At 49.7% G+C, this 11,187-nt stretch overlaps 1 non-coding gene across 1 annotated transcript; it reads right to left on the reverse strand.

The window, feature by feature from the left end:
• Positions 1–7,416: 7,416 nt before the first annotated feature.
• Trnat-ugu (transfer RNA threonine (anticodon UGU)) lies at positions 7,417–7,489 on the reverse strand. The gene has a single exon. It is a non-coding gene; the product is annotated as a tRNA-Thr (tRNA).
• Positions 7,490–11,187: the final 3,698 nt, after the last annotated feature.

The raw sequence follows: 11,187 nt of genomic DNA on the forward strand, positions 1-11,187 counted from the left end.
TTTATTGGTCTTAGTTTCATCGTTTTTATTTGATTTATTTCATTCTCGATTTTTGCTTACGAAGTTGCTTATTCCATTGTTTTGTCATTGTCACGAAAGACCAATAAACGTGGGCAGGGCAGTGGACTGCGTAGAATACGCCATCGTCATTTCGTGCGCTCGCCAACACCGCCATATAGAGATCATATAGGATGACCCTTTTGGCGGCGATAAGTTTCGGAGTCGCCCCCTGCTGTTCACTGAACGAGCCTTGTCGTGGGGATATTGCAGGCACTATTCGTACATTGCACTGCGTATCAAGGCACTGCCTGAGAGGCTGTCCAGTGTTGATCTTTCGTGATAATGCATGGCGAAAGCGACGTATCTAAAGATTGACCAAAGGCCGGGAACATACATCTTTAATTACCGAAATTCACACCGGCTCACAACAATTAAAAACAGTGAATAAAATTGACGTTTCGTCAACGACGAAACGTCAATTTTATTCACTGTTTTTAATTGTTGTGAGCCGGTGTGAATTTCGGTAATTAAAGCGACGTATGTACTCTATCACGTGCTCCTCCACAGCTGCGGAACTCTGTGCCATCCTTTTCTTTCTACAACACATCGCTGATTTTACACTCCGGGAATGGGCAGTCTTTACAGACTCCAAATCTGCACTTCAAGCAAAGCAAAATTCCGGCATACGAGGCCTATCCGCACCCCTAGTCACAGATGTGTTAATGGCTTACCACACTATCTACGCAGCAGGCCACAGGCTAGTTCTCCAGTGGGTTCCAGCCCATTGTGGTGTCGTGGGGAACGAGCAGGCCGACAACACCGCAGAAGCAGCACTCTCGTATCGGAAACGGACCAGTATTGTTCTGCTGAGAGGAGACCGCCGTTCAATTCTGCGACGCCTAGTGACACCCCTGGCTTCCCACCAACGGACAACCGACATTCTTCCCCCCTCTATGTTGAGCAGAGTTGCTCCAACGCTCGCTTTCCGCATGCCACGAAACACCTTTCGTCAAGATGCTGCATTAATCCGCCGAATGCGCCTCGATGTGGCCTTTACAGCTCAGTGGCGAAACCAAACAAAACAGCTGGCGAAACAGCTCCCCGCTTGAAACAAGTTGACTCTCCCACCTGCTGCCACTGTGGTGCTCTTGAGAATTTGGAGCATATTCTTGTTCATTGTCCTCACTACCAACCTTCCCGAACCACACTCTCCGAGTCTCTTCGTCACCAGGGCTCTCGCCCTTTCTCCCTATCGAAATTGCTTGGTCCCTGGCCCTATCCAGCCCAGCAACGCTCTGCGCTCAAAGCTCTTCTGACATATCTGGACACCATCGGACTTCGATCGTTATTGTGAAGGGACTCGTTATTTTATTCCCCACATTCCTACCAGCAATTGGGTGGAGTATCGCCTGTGGCGATGAAACTCCCCACTCTCCAAGGTCAAAAATAAAGTTGTTGTTGTTGTACTCTAAAAACTGTACTTCACCGCGTAGCGCGCTCTGCGCCAACCATTGCCACGAATGATAGGGTTATCGCTACTGATTCGAAGAGAGAGGGGGGCGTGCGCCTTTTTCTGTCAATTTGGGTACATGATAATTGACATAAAAAGGTGTGGCAATGGTTGGCGCAGAGCGTGCTATGCGGTGAAGTTCAGTTTTCAGAGTGTGTGCTCCAAGTAAGTTACATTTTAATTCCAAAATTACAATTTTTACTGTAAGTAAGAGAGACGAAACCGAAACAAGGATCCCCACCAAAACTCGGCACAGTGGCGCCCCTAGTGAGGGTCTCGTCAGCCATAGAGAGCGGTCCCGGGGCGCCGGCCAAGGGATCCTCCTATCTGCCCTGTGCCATTCAGGGCGCTGCCTTCCGTTGATCATGGTCTGTGGAAGTTCTGTCGCCTGACTACAGGGGAGCGGACTCCGTTTGCGAGCAACCCTGCGAAGTCCCGTCTCACAACAGAACGGCGGAGGGGATGATGGGGGGGGGGGGGGAGGACAACAATGGCTGCGTAGACTCTAGACACAGAACTTCACCGCATAGCACACTCTTAGTCAACCACCATCCCGAATGACGTCATTCTGCCACCTGATTCGTCAAAAACAGAGAACCGCTCTCCTTTTTGGGACACTTATACAGTTATGTTAAATGTACTGTAAAGCAGTAGAACTGCGATCTCAGGATTTTTTTCTATTCGGTAGCCTGACGCCTCGGTACACTTACGTCACAATTTTCGTCACAGTTGCGCTCGTAGTCTCTTGAAAATTACAACTGAAATTTACGGCCAACCTTGTGTCGAACTCCCATCAACTGCCGTACTACCAATGTGCCGTAGTGTTCGTTTTAACTTCATCCGCCCAAACTCTCCTCAACTAGACCGCACCCAAGGGGGCTGCATGACGGCTTCTCTATCGGTAATGTCGCGCAACGCGTCCCTTCTTTAGAGATAAGTTTAACTGGATTGTGGTGTATTGAAGCTAGGTGCCTGCCCTAGGGGCGTCTGCAGCTCCAGCTCTTACGCCTTAAAATATAATAATTGGGAGTGATGGAATTTGTAAGCGGTCCTTTACACCGCTGTCTTTGAAGAAAGCGCAGAGCGCTTTTAGTGCTTTGGATTGTTGGTGCCTTGTGGGCCATCGTCCGGTAATCTTGCAAAAGAGAAAGGCCTGTTGTCGAGTGCCGCTAGAGTCTGTTGGAGTTTAAGTCTGGCTTGGCTATATTTTGGGCAGCGCATGATTATGTGGTGTGTGTCCTTCTTTGAGAGCAGCGAAGTTGAATACATTTACGTATCCGCGAGGGCAAGCGCGTGCGAATTGGCGCTTCTTTTGTGGACAGGACACGAAGAAAAGAAACCGGAGCCGTCGAGCGCGTTTGTGAGTGAAGGTGTTCCTCGATTTCCGTCGTACTCGTGCGGTGATCCCTGCTGGCTAGGCGGCAGCAACACATATTCAGATGGGACGCGATCGCACCAATCCAGCAACAAAGTACTTTACGTATGACATCACGACAAACAAGCTACCAATTTCACAGCTGCCTATTAAGATTAAATACCATGTATGCGGAATAAACGGGTTTACAGTTTGCAACATTGAGTTTTTTTTTCTGGGAATGAAAATGCCCACCAGAAGCGGAACCGGTTAAAACCGGTATGAACCGTTATTTTTTTGCTCCGGAGCAGAACCGGTACCGGACCGTTTATGATAGAACCGGAACGAAAACCGGAACGAAAAACGTTTCGGTTCGACATCCTGCTTACTCAGGCTTACAGGATTTAATGGGACTGACAGGACTGTGGGATCCTTACGGACCTAGCTATCGCTGTCGGCACATCCCACGGCCAAAGCCCCAGGTACCCTGTTCATCAAGGGGTCCCCAAGGAAGCATTCTGGGGTCTACACTCTTTAATGTGTAGGACTCAGTTACTCTTTAATGTGGTAAAGGCAGGCTCAAAATCGATAATTCCGCGCAAATTAGCATTCTCTGTGTATGCCGATGACTTTGGCCTTTGGACAGTAGGCAAGTCACGACCAGCCACTCAGCGCCGTTTGCAACTAGCCTTAAATAATGTCCATCTGTACCTCACGCGGCTTGGAATGGACCTTTCGCCTGAAAAGTGCGTCGAGCTCCCTTTCACTCACAAGGCTCTGAGAAACTTCCCTCTTTGGGTTGGTGCAAAGAAGCTCGAGCCTGTACGTTCCCATCACTTCCTTTGCGTCGTCCTAGACTCGATCTGGGCTCGCCACATTAGGCACACACTAAAAAATTTCACACCTCTTTAGGTGTTAAAAGGGCGTATTGCACAATTTACACCCCACACTTAACTGTCTAACACCTATTTGAGTGTAAAGGGGGTGTATCCTGTTGTTTACGCCCTTCTGTCTGCTTTTTACACCCCTTCGTGAGAAGGTCATCAGGGCCATAGGGTGTAAAAGGCGGATGAGCTGCACGCAGCATTTCTGTAATTTTAGCAGCGATGGGACTTATGCACCTTAGCTTCTGTTGGTTCTGTGCTGTGAGGATAGTCCATGTACTCCAGTGTTTTTAAGTGTGGCACTGAACATCATGCACATTACTTAGAACTGCACATAATTAAGTGGTATGCTTCAAATGATGCCAGCCGACTTCTTACACAGGCCAACTACCAAGACCAGTAACTGTGGATATTTTATTTAGGGTCTCAGAGGTGAACATGGGCATGGCAGTAATAGACTGCACTTAATATGTACGAATACACAACCATGCAGGAAAAAAAAAAATGATGAAAGTCTTTCAATCTAATGCGGCGTTCGAATGACATCAGAATGGCAAAGTAAAAGCAGATTAAAAAGGGACAGTAGGGACCCCAGCGGGTATTCAGATTCCGGCTGAATAACGTTCTCCTCCCGGCGTACATACTGTATGTGCAAGGACACATCTGAAAATGAAATAGTTTTCGAGGAATTGAATTAAATCGAACACCCGAACCATATCCCGTTTCGGTTTCCTACTCACCGTGACGTCACGAACAGTGAGTGCAAAACGACGGTAATTCGATGGAAGCGAAGTCTAAGTTTCATTCCCATGCGCAGCATGAAACGCATCAAGGCAGGTACAAAAGTTAGAGCACGTTCCCGTGAATATGACCATTCAGCATTCAGCAAAATGACCATTGGACAGAAAAATGACGTCACTACCGGTGTGTGGTGCGGCCTACATTCAAGTCACGGTCTCAATCTTTAAAATGCTGTAATAAATTTTCAAAAGCAAATACAGAGGTACACCTTTCTAAGGGGTGTAACTGCTTACACCCTACAGACTTTACACCCAAATAGGTGTGAGTTATCAAACACCATTTTTACACTGGAAAGGGTGTAAAAAAGTTTAGTGTGCACCTTGAAACCAAAGTGCAGCGATGGCTTCCTGCAATTCAAGATCTTTCTTGCTTAGGGCGTGGCTGTGATCAACGCTCCCTTCTAGCCGTTCACGCGGCTTTGGTGAGGGCGACTGTACTTTACAGCCTTGCAATCTTGCACAGGGTTTCTACAGCGTCGTTAAATACCCTTCGGACCCTGTTTGCCCGGCGGAACACAGCAAGTCGTAGCTGAAGCTGGTGAACTCCTGGTGGAGGTCCTTCGTGAGCGTGAAACGGCTCCACACTTCCTACGTTTGCGTGCGCACATTCCCCGTCATCCACTCCTCTGGAAAATTCGATACCGTCCTGAAAGTGATTTCCATCGCGTAGCGCAGAGGACACGCAAGGCTCTCACTGGCTTCATAGCTAAGGACGGCACACCGCCGTAAGCCCCCTGGTCTCTGCCTGTGCCACCCTCCTTCGCACGTCTTCCGGACCTCCAGGACCGCAGAGATCAGGTTCCCCCTCAAGTCCTTCGAGCACATTTTTATGCTCTGGTAGACGTGAAGCTTTCCACCTCTGCCGCAGCATACATCTATGGCGCATCTGGAAATGGCAAGTCCGTGTCGGCATTCGTTATCCCACCCGAAGGCGTAGTGGAAGGACGTCGCCTTTCGCATCAAACCTCACCCACAGCTGTGGAGCTCTATGCCATACTTTTCTTTCTGCAACACATCGTTCACTTTACCCCACGAGATTGGGTCGGATTCACTGACTCAACATCTGCGCTGCAAGCAATTACAAATTCTGGCATCCGAGGCTCATCCGCAACGTTGGTTACGGATGTGTTAATGGCTTACAAACTTGTCTACGAAGCAGGGCACAGGCTGGTCTCCAATAGGTTCCAGCCCATTGTGGAGTCGGAGGCAGTGAACAGGCCGACAAGCGCCGCAGAAGCAGCTCCCTCGTGTCGGAGACGTACGGTTATTGCGCTGCTGAGAGGAGATAGTTGGTTCGTACTTCGACGTCTCGTGACTCCTCTGACTACCCGCCAATGGACCGCTGCCATTCTCCCCCCAGCATTGCTGAGCAGAGTTGATCCAGCGCTCGGTTTCCGCATCCCTGGACATATCTCTCGTCAAGATGCCGCATTAGTTCATCTAATGCGCCTCGATGTGGCTTTCACAGCACAGTGGCGTTACCGCTTGAGGCAAGTTGACTGTCCCTACTGCAGTCACTGCGGTGCTGTAGAAGATCTAGAGCGCATTCTTCTCAATTGCCCACACTACCAACCTTCCCGAACGGTACTCTCTGGATCCCTTGACGAGCTAGACTCTCCCCCCCCCCACCCCTTGCCCTGGCCACATGCAGCCCACCAACGCTCTGCCCTCAAAGTTCTCTCCACTTTATGGATACCATTGGACATCGATCCTTATTGTGAAAGGGCTCATTATTACACTCTCTGCATCACCACCAGCAATGAGGTAGAGTATCGCGGAGGCTTTCCCGCGATCGCGTCGGCGTCGTCGGCATTCGCATGTCCGCACGAAAACGACGACAAGGTGAAGACATTTACAGGAGCGGCGTGAACGGAAACGACGAACGCAGCCGCGAAAGACACACGAGTTTTGTTATTTGTACAAGTTTACAGCGTGTACAATTTTAGTGGAGATCTTCCCGTCATCGTGCCGGCATTCATAGGTCCGCACAGGTCCGCATGTGCGCTCAGCGCTGGGAGTAAGGAGGAGAATCCCGCCAGTTTACAACCGCTGCCGATGGAAACCGAGAAAGCTGAGTGAACTGGCAATGACTTCAACTTCTATCAAGGAGAGGCGAATATCAACAGAACTGTGGCGGACGAATGTCATCGACTGCGAAAGCACCGCCAAGGCACCATCGCTACGCATTGCGTGGAACAATCGCTGACACTCGCAGGCCTAAATGTACGCTCCGTACGGCTCCACGCAGAAGACGTTACACACGACTATGTCCTCCGCAAGACGTCAATTCTGTATCTTTCCCATACGCGGATGAAGACGGAGAGACCGATAAAAGTTGACAGCTTCAAGTGCTGCTACGGGGCGCGTCGCAGTGACAAGGGCAACCAAGCGGCCGGAGTTGCCACTTACATGCGTGCCGGAGTACTGCCTACACCACTTGAACTCACCCTTCCTGCAGACGACGTCGGAGAATTTGTGCTGTGTAGTTTCCCACAGGGCTCTTGCTGGCTGTGAGCTACTTCTCGCCTCACGGGGCGCCGGAACGCATCCGCGCCTTACCGCACGCGCAAGCTTCTCGTCGTCGGAGACCTCGACGTGGACGTTTCACTGGCCAAAAACACCACTTTCCTAATTGATATGTCCGAACAACTGGACCTTCCGCTGTGCACCGACATTTCTTTTTATCTTTTTTTTTTTCTTTTATTTTTGTGCCAAGCGTGGATGCCATCGTTCTGTGGGGGAACTCGACAGGCACAATGTGACCGAACTGATGTTCTGAGGCTGGAACAACAAGTAGGGACAAATACATACAAAGCCTCAAATTGCCTAAGAAATTAACGATGAGAGATGAAAGTCACTGAAAAGGTTAGCCAGCTGTAGGACTCGAACCCACATCTTCTGGATTACAGGTCCAGGGCTCTACCAATTGAGCTAAGCTAACACGGCTTCTCAGCGACTTCCAGGGTGCGTCACATTTGAGGCTTTGTATGTATTTGTCCCTTCTTGTTGTTCTAGCCTCAGAACATCAGTTCTCTCATGTTCAACAGTTGCCGCTTGCGTCGATTCCTGTCGTATGAATGTGTGTATGAGTGTGCAAAAATGTAAGAGTGAAAGGAGGATGAGTGAGAGAGAGTGACTGGTTTGTCCCTTCAGATGTCGCACCCTGGAAGTCGCTGAGAAGGCGTGTTAGCTTAGCTCATTTGGTAGAGCCCTGGACCGGTAATCCAGAAAATGTGGGTTCGAGTCCTACAGCTGGCTAACCTTTTCAGTGACTTTCATGTTTCATAGGCACAATGTGTCTCGTGTATTAGGGAATACGAGTAACCCTTCAAAACAGACAGTACACTATTGGTCCTGACGTCAGCAGAATTACCGTATACACCAGGGAGTCCAGAGTTGTGTGAATAAGATAGGCAACACTTGACTGTCGCTTGCACAACGTTCCGCCGAATCAGCCAGGAAGAAGCGAGACGCTCGCTTTCATTCAACGTCAGGATACAAAGCCTGATACAAACCTTCGAATATGCAGTCTATACTACAGCGAGAGCGATTATCAATCACCGCCGAGCGTTTTTCACGTACATCAACGATGGAACAGCTGCAGATATTCCCCCGCTCGGTCGGCATGGCGATGCAGCTGCCGCACGTACGCACACGCCCACGTACACACGCGTCCCCGCCAGTGGTGTCGCTGAAGACCTTCCTGGTGCGACAGCACAGTACCAGTACCACACCAGGAAAAGGCACAGTACGCACTCGCTGCTTCACAGTAGCAGAAAGCAAGCGATAACGGCGCTAGTGTGGCGTCACCTGTTAGCTACTGAGCCGACTGTGCGATGAAAACGGTCAGCCAGGCTGCACACTGTCGGGAAGCGCTGGGGTATCGCTCTACAACAGATAGATTCGTGCTGCACCACTCGCTCTTCCCGTGGTGTGAACGGTCCCAAAAAATCAAGGTCGTGCCGTTGACAGCCTTCAAATCCTCCGTTTCGGACATCACGCAGCCTGAGAACGCCTAGAGTCTCCGAAGCGGTAGGAGACGCTACGGCCAGCGCGGTGTTGCTCACCTCGATCATGTGATCCCAGGTCCAATGAGGAGCGGTCCCTACCACTCACGTCACATATAGTGACGCGCGTGGTGGTGCTCGCCCATCATGTAGACGGAGGAGGGTGTTTCTCGCACGGTAGATTCGGGGGGCTATTGGAGGGGGCTATGGCTATATTGGGGCTCAATTTCGTTACGGCTATACTAATTGTGAGAGAACGGTTTTCGGGCGCCTAACATTCCATACCGACCAAAAACAGAAAGAAAGTTGGGTGCCTCTAGACTGCTCTTTGAAATACTTTTCCGAATAATTTGGTATTTTAAAAATACTTTTAAAATGGAATATTTAGCACCTTAACTGAAGTACGTTTTGGCAGTAACTTGTACCAATGTTCGGCGTCTTTTGAAATGAGGGAAGAGGAACAGCGTGTCGTGGAGTAAGAGCAAGCACAGCATCCTTTGGGAACAGCATCGGGTATCCGCGCGAATGACATTACGGGGCGAGATATCCGCGGAGCAAGTATGAGGCGTTTTTCGAGGGGCAGAACGGTGAGCATTTCTCAGCGGCATGCGACGCTGTCCAGAAACGCCCGAAACTAACGGCATGCGGCCTTTCAACGACGGTGGATGGACGGCGTCCCATGCGAACGTTTCCGTACTCTCGCAAGGAAAGAGAGAAACTCCGAGAAAAACCCCACTTGACTTGATAAACACTTCTATTACAAGTTAAAAAGGCTCAAACTCAGGTGCTTTTGAGTGATAACCTATTATAACAAATAAGATACTGCAGGAATGCGCACCCGCGGAGCCATTTCTTGTGAATGCCGGTGTATACTGACCGGCACCTGGAGTCACTGAGTAGCTTCGCTCAGATATATTGCATTCCTTTTCCCCGGCACTATGCCGAGAGCCATCTGGCAACATTGAGAGTGCCGCTCTCCCATTGGACAGAATCTCCAACTCAGCGACATTTTCTTGACATGCCAGTGGAACTGCACACTCTTACAAACGAACTTCGCCGTTTAGCAGGCTCCTAGCCAACCATCATCCCTAGCGGCATCGTTCTCGCCCCTGATTTGTTCAGCAACAGGAGACGTACGTCTTTCTTGTACCAATTATGTACTGCATAAGCAATACAAAAAGGCGTACGCCTCCCGTTTTCAGCAAATCAGGGGAAAGGCATACGCCTGCCGTTTTCAGCAAATCAGGGGAGAGATCGATGTCATTCGGGATTATGGTTGGCTAGGAGCGTGCTATGCGGTAAAGTTCATTTTTAAGAGCGCAGCTTGTTTCTGCCCAGGCAAAATGACGGTATGCTGCGGCAAACTTATTTCATATCGCGAATTGTCGTCAAAGTAGACGAAAAAGCGTGGTCGAATAGAGAAGGAAAAGCGAACCTCTACGAACGGGACCTATCATTAACATAGCAGATGAACTTTACGGAGCAAATATGGCGTCCACGCACGGCGCCCCCTGGCGTTGTACTTGTAGTTGTACATCAGTTGTAGCACTCTGAAGCTATTCAGTGGCTCTGAAGGCACCGGAAGAACACAAGGAGGGACATCTTTATCACTCTGTTGTACACTTCTCTCCGTGTTTTCCATATTGGACACTCACACAATAATTACGTTTTTAACATTCCCAACAATTTTCCGGTGTTCAGCCGAACGCGATATACACGAGCAATCCGTGTCGCCATCTATGGGGTCTCACGAAAACTCGCGCGACCGGATGGACCTAACCTGAGGCCAATGCCTCATTGGCCACTTGCACGCGCCGCATCCACCGCTTCCGTCGCCTGCCGTCGAGATCTGCTCGTCTCGGACGTCAAGGACGGCGACGCGGCTCTGTTTGCGCTCTGCCGCTGTGGCTTGCCGCTCGAGAATCGCGACAGTCCCCCCGCAGGGGAAACGCCTCATGTTCGGCCTTAAACAAAAGGATGCCGCGGGAATGCCCCCGTAGTCTAGTGGGTACGACGGCGTCTTTCCACGCCGAGATTGGGAGGTTACCCAGGGTTGAATCCTTGCATCGGCTGTGCTGTCTGTGTATTTTCTCTGTGTTTTCCTCAGAACCTTTAAGACAAATGGCAGCACAGTTCCCCGTGAAGTCGGCCTGGGACGCACGACCTGCGATATAGCCGTGATGTTGCCGACTACGGATATAGCAGTTCCACAACCACCACCGTCGCGGGAAAGATATAGAGTACCCGAAAGATGTAGTTTTAATTTTTGCTTTCTTTCTATTCGTTTAACAGTAAATTTTTCAAATCGCAAATAACAGTAATATCTTGAAAGTAAAGAGTTACATCTGTGACTACTTAGTATTCTGCCTGCTCAGATACTTGTTAATGTTGAGTATTTTGTACTCTATTCAGCTAATTTAGTACCTGGTTCAAACCTGGTGATCTGCAGCGTTTTCTGGCTGCTGTTATTCTTGTCTCCTTCGGGATGGGTTCGGCAGAAAACCCGAAGAAAGAAGGTGACGGCGTTCGAGAACAGCTGTTCCCGGAAACATTTTTTTTCTTAAGAACGAACTTTATTTACAGAGAAACCGGAAAAAAACGGGAAGGGTGCGAGGAGAAAAAGACATTGCTC

This window comes from Ornithodoros turicata, chromosome 7 (assembly GCF_037126465.1).
Source record: "Ornithodoros turicata isolate Travis chromosome 7, ASM3712646v1, whole genome shotgun sequence".
Taxonomy (NCBI): domain Eukaryota; kingdom Metazoa; phylum Arthropoda; class Arachnida; order Ixodida; family Argasidae; genus Ornithodoros; species Ornithodoros turicata.